This window comes from Vidua chalybeata, chromosome 5, assembly GCF_026979565.1.
Source record: "Vidua chalybeata isolate OUT-0048 chromosome 5, bVidCha1 merged haplotype, whole genome shotgun sequence".
Classification (NCBI taxonomy): domain Eukaryota; kingdom Metazoa; phylum Chordata; class Aves; order Passeriformes; family Viduidae; genus Vidua; species Vidua chalybeata.
This window is the reverse complement of record NC_071534.1, coordinates 14,071,390-14,083,508: the sequence shown is the minus strand read 5'-3', so window position 1 is coordinate 14,083,508 and position 12,119 is coordinate 14,071,390. Positions and strand designations below refer to the sequence as shown.

Genomic DNA, 12,119 nt, shown 5'->3' with positions numbered 1-12,119 from the left:
ATTTCCTGATGTCTTACTGTCTTGTCTTTCGTTTCCTTACAAAACATCTGGAATCCTACCCTGAGGCACAGAAAGAAGGTTGTTTGATTTAAATTTCATGTTCTTTAACTAGTTAACTTGCCCTCTTGCTTTGTCTGCCTTTTGGTAATTACTCCCAGATTCTTGGTATAAATACCAAATACCTCAGGAAATAGTAAGAAAAGCCCAACCTGTACCTTGGAGAGGATCACCGTGAGAGACTGATCATGATATAGGGCAGAGTCAATTACAGGAATATTCTGTATCACTGAAGATGAAGCTATATGACTGTATACTTTTAAGACACTTTGATCCAGAGTTATGTGGGTAAAAATACAGCTCTTAAAACTGGCTGTTTTAAGCTGAACCCATTAAACTTGTATATATGTGTAAGCTTCAAGATATGCACAGAGGATATTCTGAACAGGCAGATATATCAACAGACCACATTCACTTTAAGGACTAAATTCCTTATTCCTTTGCCTTCTGTAGGTTGTTTTTTTTTTTTTTCACATCTACCTGTACGGAGTGACAGTGTTTCATACTGAATTTACCCGGAGCAACACAGTCCAGTCTTTGTTAAAGTCCTTAGGCTGACTTAGGCAGTCTAGATGTGTTATCCTGCTTGTTGTGGAATACTGTTTCTGTTTTTAGACAAGCATGAATTGATCTAGACAAACCAGAACCCATCAGCTGATAGTGGTTTTAAGTACATTTGTACCATAGGAGCTGAAAGGAGGAAAGTCTTTTTTTTCAGCGCATCCAAATTGAATTGTCATGTCTTGAAGAACTTCCAGATTCTACTGATAAATAGCCAGCACCTTCATCACCCTTCATCTCCTCTGCAACAGCAACACTTTTCTGGGTGCCAGGTAACGTTGCTGTGAAGGAAGCTGAAGGAGTAAAGGGTGCTCACTGTCATCTCTCTAAACTACAACCAGGTGGCAGCGTGCCTCAGGATATTGCTGATGCAGCTGGATCTAGCTGGCCATTAGCTGTCTGTTCTCTAGGACATCGTGGGGAAATGTGTATTCTGCATCTGCTGCTGAAAAAGCACCCGGAGGCACTCAGGAGTCATAAGAAGAGATGCTATCAATTATCTGTCTGTGGTAGAATAATGGCCATACCAGGACACACTGTAAGTTTCTTGTGGCAATCAGTATCAGATACTAGAACACAAATTTAAGCATCAAGCTGCACAGGTGTGTATACACAGGTACAGTTATAGGTACATATGGAAGGGGTCACTGCTGCTATAGCCTTCATCAGTGTTGTTGGGAGAGTGTTCCTGAGCTACAACCTACATCCAAGCTGCCATTCTTACTTGCTATTGATTCTCACTTGCTATTGAATCTCTGTGAGATTTCCACATTTTAGCCCCTTTATACTTTCGTCCTACAGGCCATCACTGCCAACAAGTACCACAGTTAAACTGGGACACGCAACGGGGTAGCTTTTAACCACAGACAGCTGGGGCAGTTGTTAGACGCAATAGATCAAAGTGGATGATGGAGAAAAGTTTGTTTAATTTAGTGCTAAAGCTGTTGTTCTGTATGCACTAAATTAGACCAGCAGGAATCCTAATGTTGCATGTTCCCTGACTGCTGGGAAGAACTGATTTAAATGCCACTGAGGGGCCCTCACACTGATCTCAGCATCTGAGATTTCAGAGCATCTCAGTGTCACGTCACATTTGTTCCTCTCATCTATTGCTCACTTTTCCCACTTGCTTACCTCTGCTCATAGAGGAGCTTTTTCCATATCCTCAGCTGAAATCCTGTGTGTGGTTCTACACATATTGGTGCAAGGATGCACCAAGCATGGGGACTTCTGCCTCTCTGTGGTAAGATCTCAGGCAGGAATGGGTATGTTTGTAGCTGTGTATATGCAGATCATGAGTAGTGCCCAGTACTCCATGGGAAAGGAGAGGAGGAGATCATCATGTTGCTTTCTTAATAGTACGTGTTGTCTCCACGTGCATGTTGCTCTGGCACCCCAGCTGCCTCAAGACACAGCCATCAATGTAGCACAACAATCTTCAAGAACTGCTTTGTGGGCACAGATTGCTGGGGTGAGATATCCCAGAGACCTCAGAGCTAAGAGGACTCTGATCACAGCCCCCAAAAGGGCTTCTTCATGCTTCTTTCACAACTTCTTGCACCTCAGGGTTGTCTTCCCTGGCTCCTGAAAATTGATTTGTTTTCAGCAAGGTACCTGAGGCGCCTGCTCTGCTGCCCTTCGCATGGAGTTGCACTTGGCAATGCTGACTGTAAGCAAGAAGCTTAGAGCTGGCTCTTTATATCAGTGTCTTGTACGTACTATGACAGATGAAGGTCTAGAAAGCTACCCGAGGCTGACACCAAGGTGTGTAAGCACTAGAGAGGTGAGAAGTACAGAAATGTCTGCACCCTTCCTGAAGAGATGTCTTCACCTGTGTTTTTCAGAGACTAAAGTGGTCAGCTGTTTTTTGTACTCAGATTAACTTTGCTTGGCTACATTTAGGCCCAGAGATGTAGTTCTTGAGAAGACTGGGAAGAAATAATAATTTCAAAACAAGGTAACAAGGTGAAAATAGGCATGATTTTAAGAATTGTAAATTTGAGTGCAAATATGCCTTTCATCTTTTAGAAATGATACCATTTCATATTCTTTTGGAATAAATTTTGGTTGTGGTTTTTGTTGTTGTTTGTTTGCTGGTAGATGAGCTTTTTGCTTTTTATTGCATTTATGGGATCCTGATTTACAGCTGTGTGGGAAAGTAGCAGTGACTCTTGGTTAAAGCAAGATTCCTATCTGTGGTGGTTTTGCCTTCAGACTTCTTCTCAGGGTCAAAACATCTTTTTTCCATTGGAACTACATTCTTGTGTTAGTTTCCAGCCTAGTGCTGTCCTTGAAATTAATTTGGCTATTCTTTTGCAGTCAATACAAAAAGTTATTTCTTCTGTTACTTTTTTTTTGAGATTGCTGTATTTATTTTTCCCCTAGGACAGCACATGGACAGACACAAACTTCTCAAAAGTACCTTTGGAATGAAACCAGCTTAACCGATGACTTGGTCACACAGCTTTTTCTGATATTTTTAAAGATCTTTCTCCTTAGGAAGGAGTTGTGTGGCTTCAGAAGTAATGATTGCAGAATTGGATTCAGGCTTGAATTCGTTGCAAGGTTATAAAGGGATTATTAACAGCTGCTTCTGCTAGTTGTAAATTCTGTCACAGATGTTTGAGATTTGGCCATAAAGTTGAAAATTTCCTTTGCTAGAGCTATCTGAGGGAGACAGGCCTGGCTGGGAAAAAGGTGAGGCGGGAGCAAAAGGCTGGGTTCATGTTTACCTGAATATTTCAGTAGTTTGCTCTACAGGGATGCAAAGCAGAATTAAAGCTGCCCCTCACTCCTCTGGGAAGATCAGATGGCAAAACCACTGCTTAACCTTTCTCAAGAGAGCTGGTTGGTTGGTGAGTACTGATTCGCTATGGAGCGGTTTGTCTTGAATTTTGATCTGTATCTGGCCCACTAGGAAAAATAATTGGCTGTTGTCATTGGTAGGTGATAAGAATACGCAATCCTTGACTGAAACAAATATCTGTGACCTGTTTGGGAAGATGGAGAAATCAATGACTAGGTGACAAGTCCTGTGTTTGGTAGCCCCAGAATGTATTTCACTGCTTAAAACTGCTTGCATAACAGCAGGGAGCAGACTCCAGCTCTGAGGTTTAAAGTGTTTACTCTGTGAAAATCCTCTGAGTTCAATTTTCTTCAGATATTTATGATCCAGTGAAAATTAAATTGTGGTAGAAGGTTTATGAAGCATGAGCAGATACATAAGAGAATGCACACAGTTGGATATTCACATCTGCACATTTTCCATTAAAATCCTGACTGCCTGCTTGGGGAAAAAAATAATTGGCTCAGAATTACACAACTGAATTTAGTTACTTGAAGTAATTAGGACAGTGTATGTGGCTTGTGAAGGGGCCACAAGGGTGACTTTTTGTATAGAATCATAGCTTCTAACTTATTAAAAGTTGAAGTATATAAAATGCCTCCCTTGTTTTAATGATCTGCAGGGATTAAAGCAACTTGTGGAACTGGAACTACAGCTACTGCTCTGCAGTATGATAGTGGTTCAAAAAGAACTTTAGAAATAATATTTTGAGTCTATCAGCTTACTTTGGAGATTGTGTACAGCTGTGAAAGAGGGGGCACACTGCACTGCAGTGGCTTGCATAGAATGGGGTATGAAGGGGTTAAGAATGTAGTTCCATTTTCAATAGTGTTTGTGTACTTTTTTCACAGAGAGAAAACAATTTAATCCTTTGTGGCAATAGGTCCTTTTGGAAACACAGAAGTCTCGTATTAAGCCTACCTTCTGTCCTTTTCCACTTGGGGGGCAATGTGTGGTGGTTATCTGTAGTAACATCAGGGGATGCTGCAGTTTAGAAGGATTTATTTTTACATTTTTATTAAAAGCTTGTTGAGTGGTGGGTGGTTTTCTTTGGTTTGTTTGTTTCTAATACTGTGTGAAAGATGCTGTATATACAATACATAGAATGGTAGCAGAAAATAAACTGGCCTGGATTGAAAAAAACCAGTCTTTGGAGACATAGAAATGCTAATTTTGGGCAAAATTGCTAGCATATACTTTGTAGCAGACAAAAATTGTAGGGAAGTAATTTCCTGGCATTCAAGCATATATCTGAGAACACCTGTTATTATAATTCCAGCTTTATGTTCCAAGTTAACAGAACTCAATAAATATTACATTTTGTTCTCATTTTCTGTATACAGACTTCAGTTTCAATTTACATAAACTATGTGCTGTGGAGTGTTTTTCTGCTTCCTCTGCTTGTTGTTATGTATATTTTCATGTACATGGCAACACCTTGAATAGCTTTGCTATCTCTCTGAGGCATACTGTGTGAGGGGATGTATTCCCCAGATTTATTCTCCCTATGTCAATTGTTTTACTCTGTAAAGAAATCCAGCAAGCCTAAAGCAGGATATTACATTTCATGTTAAAGGTTATGACAGTCAGGTGACAAACATACAGAGTCTGTTTGTTCCATGCTTGGTGATACTTGTGTTGCTGGTATTCTAGGTGTGTCTTTGGTCAAAAAAATCAAAATATTATAAAAGTTTGTTCAGCCCATTCTGTGCTTCTGAATGCCTTGATCTAGCAATCTGTGTAGTGCTGTAATAGGCTGGGATCCTAAGCTAGAGCATGTCTTGATTTGCATATGGTACAGATGGATAAAAATATTTGAGAATTGGTACTGCTGTATTTCTCCCCTTTCCTGCTGTTTCTGGTTGTTTGTGAATTGTACTTTCCTACTGTTTCAAGTAATCCTTAGTAATGCAAATATTAATAGGTTTAATAGCAGCCAAATGAGATATGATTTTAAAACTGGATTTTAGTGTCTACATTCACATCATAATTTTGCAATTGTAACAGGGAGGAGTAAAATATTAATTTGTTAGCTGTATGAAAAAGAACTTTTGTTTATCTTATGTTTTAAAAATGGGCATAATTAAATCATTGCTAACCAAGAAAACAAATTATAAGTGCTTTCACTGAAGTCTTTAATTTGCAGTGTTCATTTGCAAAAACCCAGGGGATAATGGGGATTGATCCTGTGATGGGTGCGTAATTTGATGCTTCTGGTGCATGCAGCACTCTCATCCTAATGACTTTCAAATGATGGAAAAAATGAGTTGTATTCATCTGCCATCGCCTGAGAATCTTGCTTGCATGTATCAAATGCTGCAATCAGTTGAGAGGACTGATGGAAACTGACAGCACATAATCTCATTCCAGTGAATCTGTGTGCTCCGAGCAGGTTATTACTGGGTTTCTTTCAACACCTGTAGATTTTCACTTTGATTTTCCTGTTTTGTAGTCTTTCAAACTCTCCTTCCCAAACCCGTATCTCTTATGCAGACACAGACTGGTCTGTGATTAATGTCTTGCTGTTTTGAGAGGGAGAGTTGCAAAATGGCTCTCACAGACAGAGAAAAGATCCAAAATGGAGGGAGATTCTTTGGTCATGTAGCTACCATACCATACAAGCCTCATGGCTGGGCATGATTTGACTAATGGAGAGGAGAACTAGGGAGAAAAGAGTGAGAAGCTTTGTGGTCACCCCCTTTCTCCTGTGCCCTATGAAGCAAATATTCAACCTGTAGCCATAAAATCAGAAATTAATTCATTTTGTCCAGTTGATCAGAAGTTTACTGCTGACAACTCCATATTAAATATGCTGGTTTGTGATGAAGATTGAAACCCTTTTCTTTGGCCTCAATGGCAAACTGAAGGAGAGATGGCTTGTGCTTGTCCTCCCACCCAAGCTTGTCTATAACTAAGGACTTGGAGATGGAGATGCCTTTGTAAGCACAGTCCATTCTCAAGGCTAAAATGATTCTGCTTCTCTTATCAGGCAGCAGTATCTGAAGCAAACAGAAAAGGGCTCCTGAGCCAGGAGATATCTTATATGACATGTATTCAGACAGAAATTGCCATGACCTGTGGGTTACCTTTGCTTATGTAAGGCAGGGGATGGCAGAGCAGGAGGAGGGAGACTGCTGCCAGCCCCAGGGAGCAGTGTGAGTAGGGCATACTCTGCCTGCTTCCAGTAAGTTAAAAAACTTCCTGAGACAGTGCAGAGCGGCTTTAACTTCCTACTGACATTGATATAACATCATATCTGGTCATCATAGCATTTACGCTGTCTGCTCAGAGACAAACTTATCTTCTTCAGACATTTCTATAGCATTCCCTCTGCCTGAGGAACTGAGGTTCCTGAACCAACACTCCAACTCATTTCCTCTGAAGATAAAGTGTTTCTCAGCACTTAGTGAGCTGAAACCATTGCTATATGGACAATCACATGGTAGGAAAATATTATGGGTATTTCATGAATCTTCTAAGTTTTTGACTTGAGTCCAACAAGCATGGGCCCCTGTGAATTTCCATGCTGCTTCAAGGCATCTGTTGCTTTTAATTTTTGGGGAGGTTTTGTATGTTTGGTTCATATTAACACAAAAGGAGAAGACATGTTTTTATTTCTGTTGGAACTCTTTTGGGTGCTAGAGTTGCCCATGAGCACATTTGGATTTCAGGAGACTCAGGTGCTGAGAGTTCTTCAATTAGCAGGGACTCTCTTCTGCCACTGGCTTTTTTTTGCTCTGTCTCTCTAAGTATGCCACTCTTGCCTCTCCTTTTCCTTCTTAACTGATTTTTTTTTTCCTTCCTGTCACTTTACAGTAGAAGTTGTAATGTTACCGAACCACTGCTGTGCCTCTCTGTCCTTTCTGCATCAATCAAGTCATGTGGAACAGAGAGAATGCCTTGAAGGTCGCAGCCTCCCCTTTGTTCTGCCTATACATTGAAATAAAGGGTGCAGGCAAGAAGGAAACTAGCTGTGACCCCTTTTTAGGGGGTGATCTGAACCCTGCACCTCAGTTCTAGTTCTGATGCTGGCTGTCCCATTTATAACTTTCATTTCCCCACAAGAGCAGTGCTATGTGGTTGTTAAATGAACTGGGATTTCTATAAAACAAAATTTCCATATGCTGCGATATGAAAAATCTCATCTGACCCATCTGTGATGCAGGATGAGTAATGTGAATGGAAATCATGTGGAAGTTGTAACATGGTGAGGGATCCTATGCAGTGGCAGAGAACTGAAGCATGAAAATCCTGAACTGAGCACAACCACCCATTATTTCTCTTATTACAATTAATTGTCCGGGTTCTTTTTTGTTCACCCTGCTGTAGTATTTTCAGAGAAGTGTAGTGCCCAGGCTTGGTGCAGTACTCTTTCAGAAGCATCAATATCTACAGGTAAAACAAATGTCCCTAGATTCCAAGGTGAAGTTTGTTTTAGAGTCATTGTTTGTCTGTCATTTGTTTTTCCAACAGCATGACACAGAAGTATTTCTGTTACTGTCTAATCTCCACATCTATCCATTTTCCATGTTATGTTTGTGCAACTGATATGTTGCACCTACAGTATGTTCATATGGTATTATTTCAAGCCCATTTCAGTAAATTTAAACTTCTAAGTCTGCTCTCCCATGTACTTGCAGTCCCTTCTAGATGCTGTCTGTACTGTGCATAGAAGATGCATGTTCTCTTTCTCAGTGTGTCAGTCGAGCCCTAAGTGAGTATCACACAATACAGCCATTCTGTTTGGCAGCAAACTTCTAAGAAGGAGGGTCTGGTTTTCTGTTGTGAAAGAGCATTAAAAAGCTGTATATTCATTTAACATGTAGAACATCTACTTCTGTCTTACAGAAAGTCCTTTTATCCTGTCATAGGAGAAAGAGTGTCACAATCTGATAAATCCACATTAGATCTCTCCTAACACTCTGACCTACTGGGTGTTTGCAAAGAGAGAGCTTATTTCCTCTCCTGTTTCCATGTTTCCTGTGAGCTGAAGTTCAACAGGGCCAGGCAATCTCTGATCAGTCAGCATTATTTGTTGCTCTCACAAAGACAAAATTTTCTGCTGAATGGAAATTCCCACACAGAGTCTGTCTCTTATCTGGTGGTAACTATCCTCTATTTAATTTCTGTTTTCACAGCATTTTTATAGACACTGCATTGTCTATCTATACTTTTGATGGAAAACTTCTGTCAAACATCCTTTCAATAGTCACTGCTGAATATACAGTCCTTTATTTAGAGAATTACTATGGCAGTGGAAATTGTGGTAGTCTACTTTCTGAAACAGTGGGAGTTAAGAGAGCAGAGTCCTGTCTCTGACGCAAAAGCATTGATCTGCCTGTAGCTGTTACTACTGGGAGATTGAAATACATCAGCCCAAATTCACTCCAAAGAATCTGAAGCTTTTAAATGACAACTCATTTCTCTTTGCACAGAATATATAGAGTGCCTGGGATAGATATTTAGGTGCCACAGATTAAGAAAACAAGTCAGCTGGATGAACTTGGGCGACAGGGAGCAAGTAAATGCACTTTGAATTTAATTATTTACTGCATGAATTGATGCAGTCACTTAATCTCCTGCAAAAAACATGGGGACCACACTAAAAGTGGAATGGCTGAGAAGGACTCCTTTTGGTTACAATTGTACCAAAATGCCGAGATTAAAAGGCAGGTTGATGAGGCAACTAATTTAGGTTGTGATGCAAATTTCACTAAAATTAATGCACGGACTGCAACTTCAAGAGAGCTGAACTGAGCTCTAAGAGATAAAAAGAATTCACTAAACACAGAATCGGAGAATATCCTGAGTTGGAAGGGACCCACAAGGATAATCAAGTCCAACTCCTGGCCCTACACAGGACCATTCCCAACAGTCACACCATGTGTCCAAACACTTCTTGAGCTCTGTCAGGCTGGTGCTGTGACCACTTCCCTGGGGAGCCTGTGCCAGTGCCCAACCACCCTCTGGTTGATGAACCTTTTTCTAATATCCAATCTAAACCTCCCCTGACACAACTTCAGGTCATTCTCTCGAATCCTGATCACCACAGAGAAGAGACCAGTTCCTCCTGGAACAGCACCTCCTGTTCCCTTCTCAAGGAAGCTGCAGACTGCAGTGAAGTCTCCCTTTAGTCTCCTCTTCTCCAGGCTGAGCAGACCAAATGACCTCAGCCACTTCTCACACGGCTTCCCTTAAAGCCCTTCAGCATCTTCATTGCCCTCCTTTGGATGGTCTCTAGTAGTTTAATCACAAGACACTACAGAATATTTTTCTTGCTGTTTAAAGCTTTTATTTAGTTTAAAATTTTCAAGTCTTTTTCTTAAATAAAAATCTGCCTATGGTGAATTGCAAATGGCTGGTCTGATTACAGCAGAGGAGGAGTTAATGAAAGCTTTGTCTGTTCTCATCTTTCCTCAAAATTTTCAGTTTAAGATTTTTTTCTATATCTGAACTTGACCAAATATAATGTCTTTTGACCTTTACCTTCATTATTTTTCACATTAATATATTGTTCAATTTCAGCTAGTTTTGGGGGAGAGATGAATCACAGAATCAGGTGAGCTGATGCCTCTGTGTCCCCCTCCTGCTCAAAGCAGGTCTTATTAGAGCAGGTGGCTTGGGCAGACCAATGTTGGGTTTTGAGTATCTCCAAGGATGGAGGTTCCATGGCCTTTCTGAGAATCCTGTCCCATTGCCTGGCCAAAACAGATCTCTGTTCAGCAGATGACACCCAAAACAGCTCTGAAAGCACTGTCATGATCTCAGTGGATGGACAGGTATCCTGGATTTCCTCTAGGAACAAGCAGGCATTCATATTTCTAGAGAGGCCTTATGTGCAATAGATACTCCATCCTACCTTGGGGTTTTTTTAATAGCCTCAGTTAGGGTTTAATTGGTATGCACACAAGTGGTCTTGTTAGAATTCTTCAAACAGGGAGAAAACCTAGTCTCAGCTTGACCACTGTATCTCCCATTCAGTTTTTCTAGCTAGATTTCTTTGTTGGCTGCTACAGAGCTTGCTATTGCTCCTTTGAATCAGTGAAGAAGATTCTACCAGATCTTTTGGTGGATGTGGAGCTATCTGAGCTGACCGCTGAGATCTTTACCTCAAACCAGTCACAGTGTCACTTCTGTGAACGTGTTTGATACTGATTTGGTAGAAAGCCAGTCTGTGTGCAGGCAGGAGGGGAATATCACCTCCTGTAGCCTTCCAGCAAACGTTTGGGACTGAAAACTGCTGTGGTACTGGCCTCCATCCCAGCTGACCTGCAAAAATCAGTTTGAGGAGACCAGAAAAGCCCAGGGGAATACTAAGGTCTAGGACTAGAATTAAAGGTGACTCTCTTTTTTGCTGACCACCCTAGGGCTTGCTTCTTAAAAGATTTGCCCTCCTGATTTCTTGAGGCTGGGCACACTTTGCAGAGATGGGATGACAGGTAACTGCCTCCTCCCTTCCCTGCTAGGATATGGCAGTACTGCAGCTCATACTTGGAGGGATAGCGGCTGCTTTTTTCCTCTTGGAGCCTCCTGGAGATATGTCAGTAAACCACATGCCTTGTGTCATGGGAAATATTAAATGCCGCAACTTTCTTAAAAGATTAATTTTTTTTCCCTTGGTAAACATTATATGAATATTAAATAAAATATTAGCTCAACAAGTTGCATGTATTACTAGCAGCATGCACTCACAGGGATGCTCATTACACTGCTGGTTTTAAAGGGTCTTGTTTTTGAAATGGTAAAAGTTGGTTCTTGTATTTAAATACCATTTCTAGTTTCTCTCTCTAATATTATCTGGGATAATATTAGTATTGAGACCCATAAACCAGAGGAAAAAAAAACTTTAAAAGCATACAATCTTACATCTTCTGGTTGTTTTTTTAAAGCAAGGTTTTCAATCTTGGATGATTCTTAGTTTTTAAAAATACTGAAATTCTGCTTTGACTAGACTTGCTCTGCAGCCTTGTACTTTCTATAGCCATTAAAACCAGCCTCAGTTTTGGTCTCAAAACTTGAATGCTAAAAATGCTAATTAACTTTTGGCATGGTAAGATGGCATGATTATTAAAATGTTTTTTAGTTTTGTGTCCCTGTGTTGACTGATTGGATTGTTTGGATGTCATTAGGCTACTTATTTATAGCAAGAGTATGAGCAATGCACTATAAGCAGGGGAAGTAATTCCTGGCTGCTTAGCTAGAAGTTCAAATGTTAATTTTTGTTAGTGTTTAAATTGAATGAAAGCATAATTTTGTTCAATTCTTCAGTATTCCAACGAAATTGATTACACAAGTGCAATTGAGGCAACAACCTTAATCTCTCTTTTTATTATACAAGTTGACAGTGCCAGTATTAGCCTGCAGTCTTCCTGACTTGTTTATGAATGTTGTACATTGCTTTGCAGTCACTTAATAAAATTAAATTTCCTGAACTGGAGAGAAACTGTTCAATTCTTTTTAGAATAAGAGCCCAGATATCCACAGCATGGAGATAAGTAATATTTTATAAAAAAATATCCTCAGTTGAAGGACATATTTTGCAAAAGATCCCCTAATGGAGATAGTGTTTAATCTTTCTGTTGTCTCTGGATTTTATGTACATGTCTGAGTTCATGATTCAATACACACACATCATTACCACCCTTGCCCTCTTAAC

General features: G+C 40.2%; 1 protein-coding gene across 3 annotated transcripts in view; it reads left to right on the top strand.

Moving 5' to 3' along the window:
- Positions 1 to 12,119, top strand: part of TMCC3 (transmembrane and coiled-coil domain family 3) — a 133,408-nt gene that overhangs the window by 24,474 nt on the left and 96,815 nt on the right. The gene's annotated exons all lie outside the window — the stretch shown is intronic.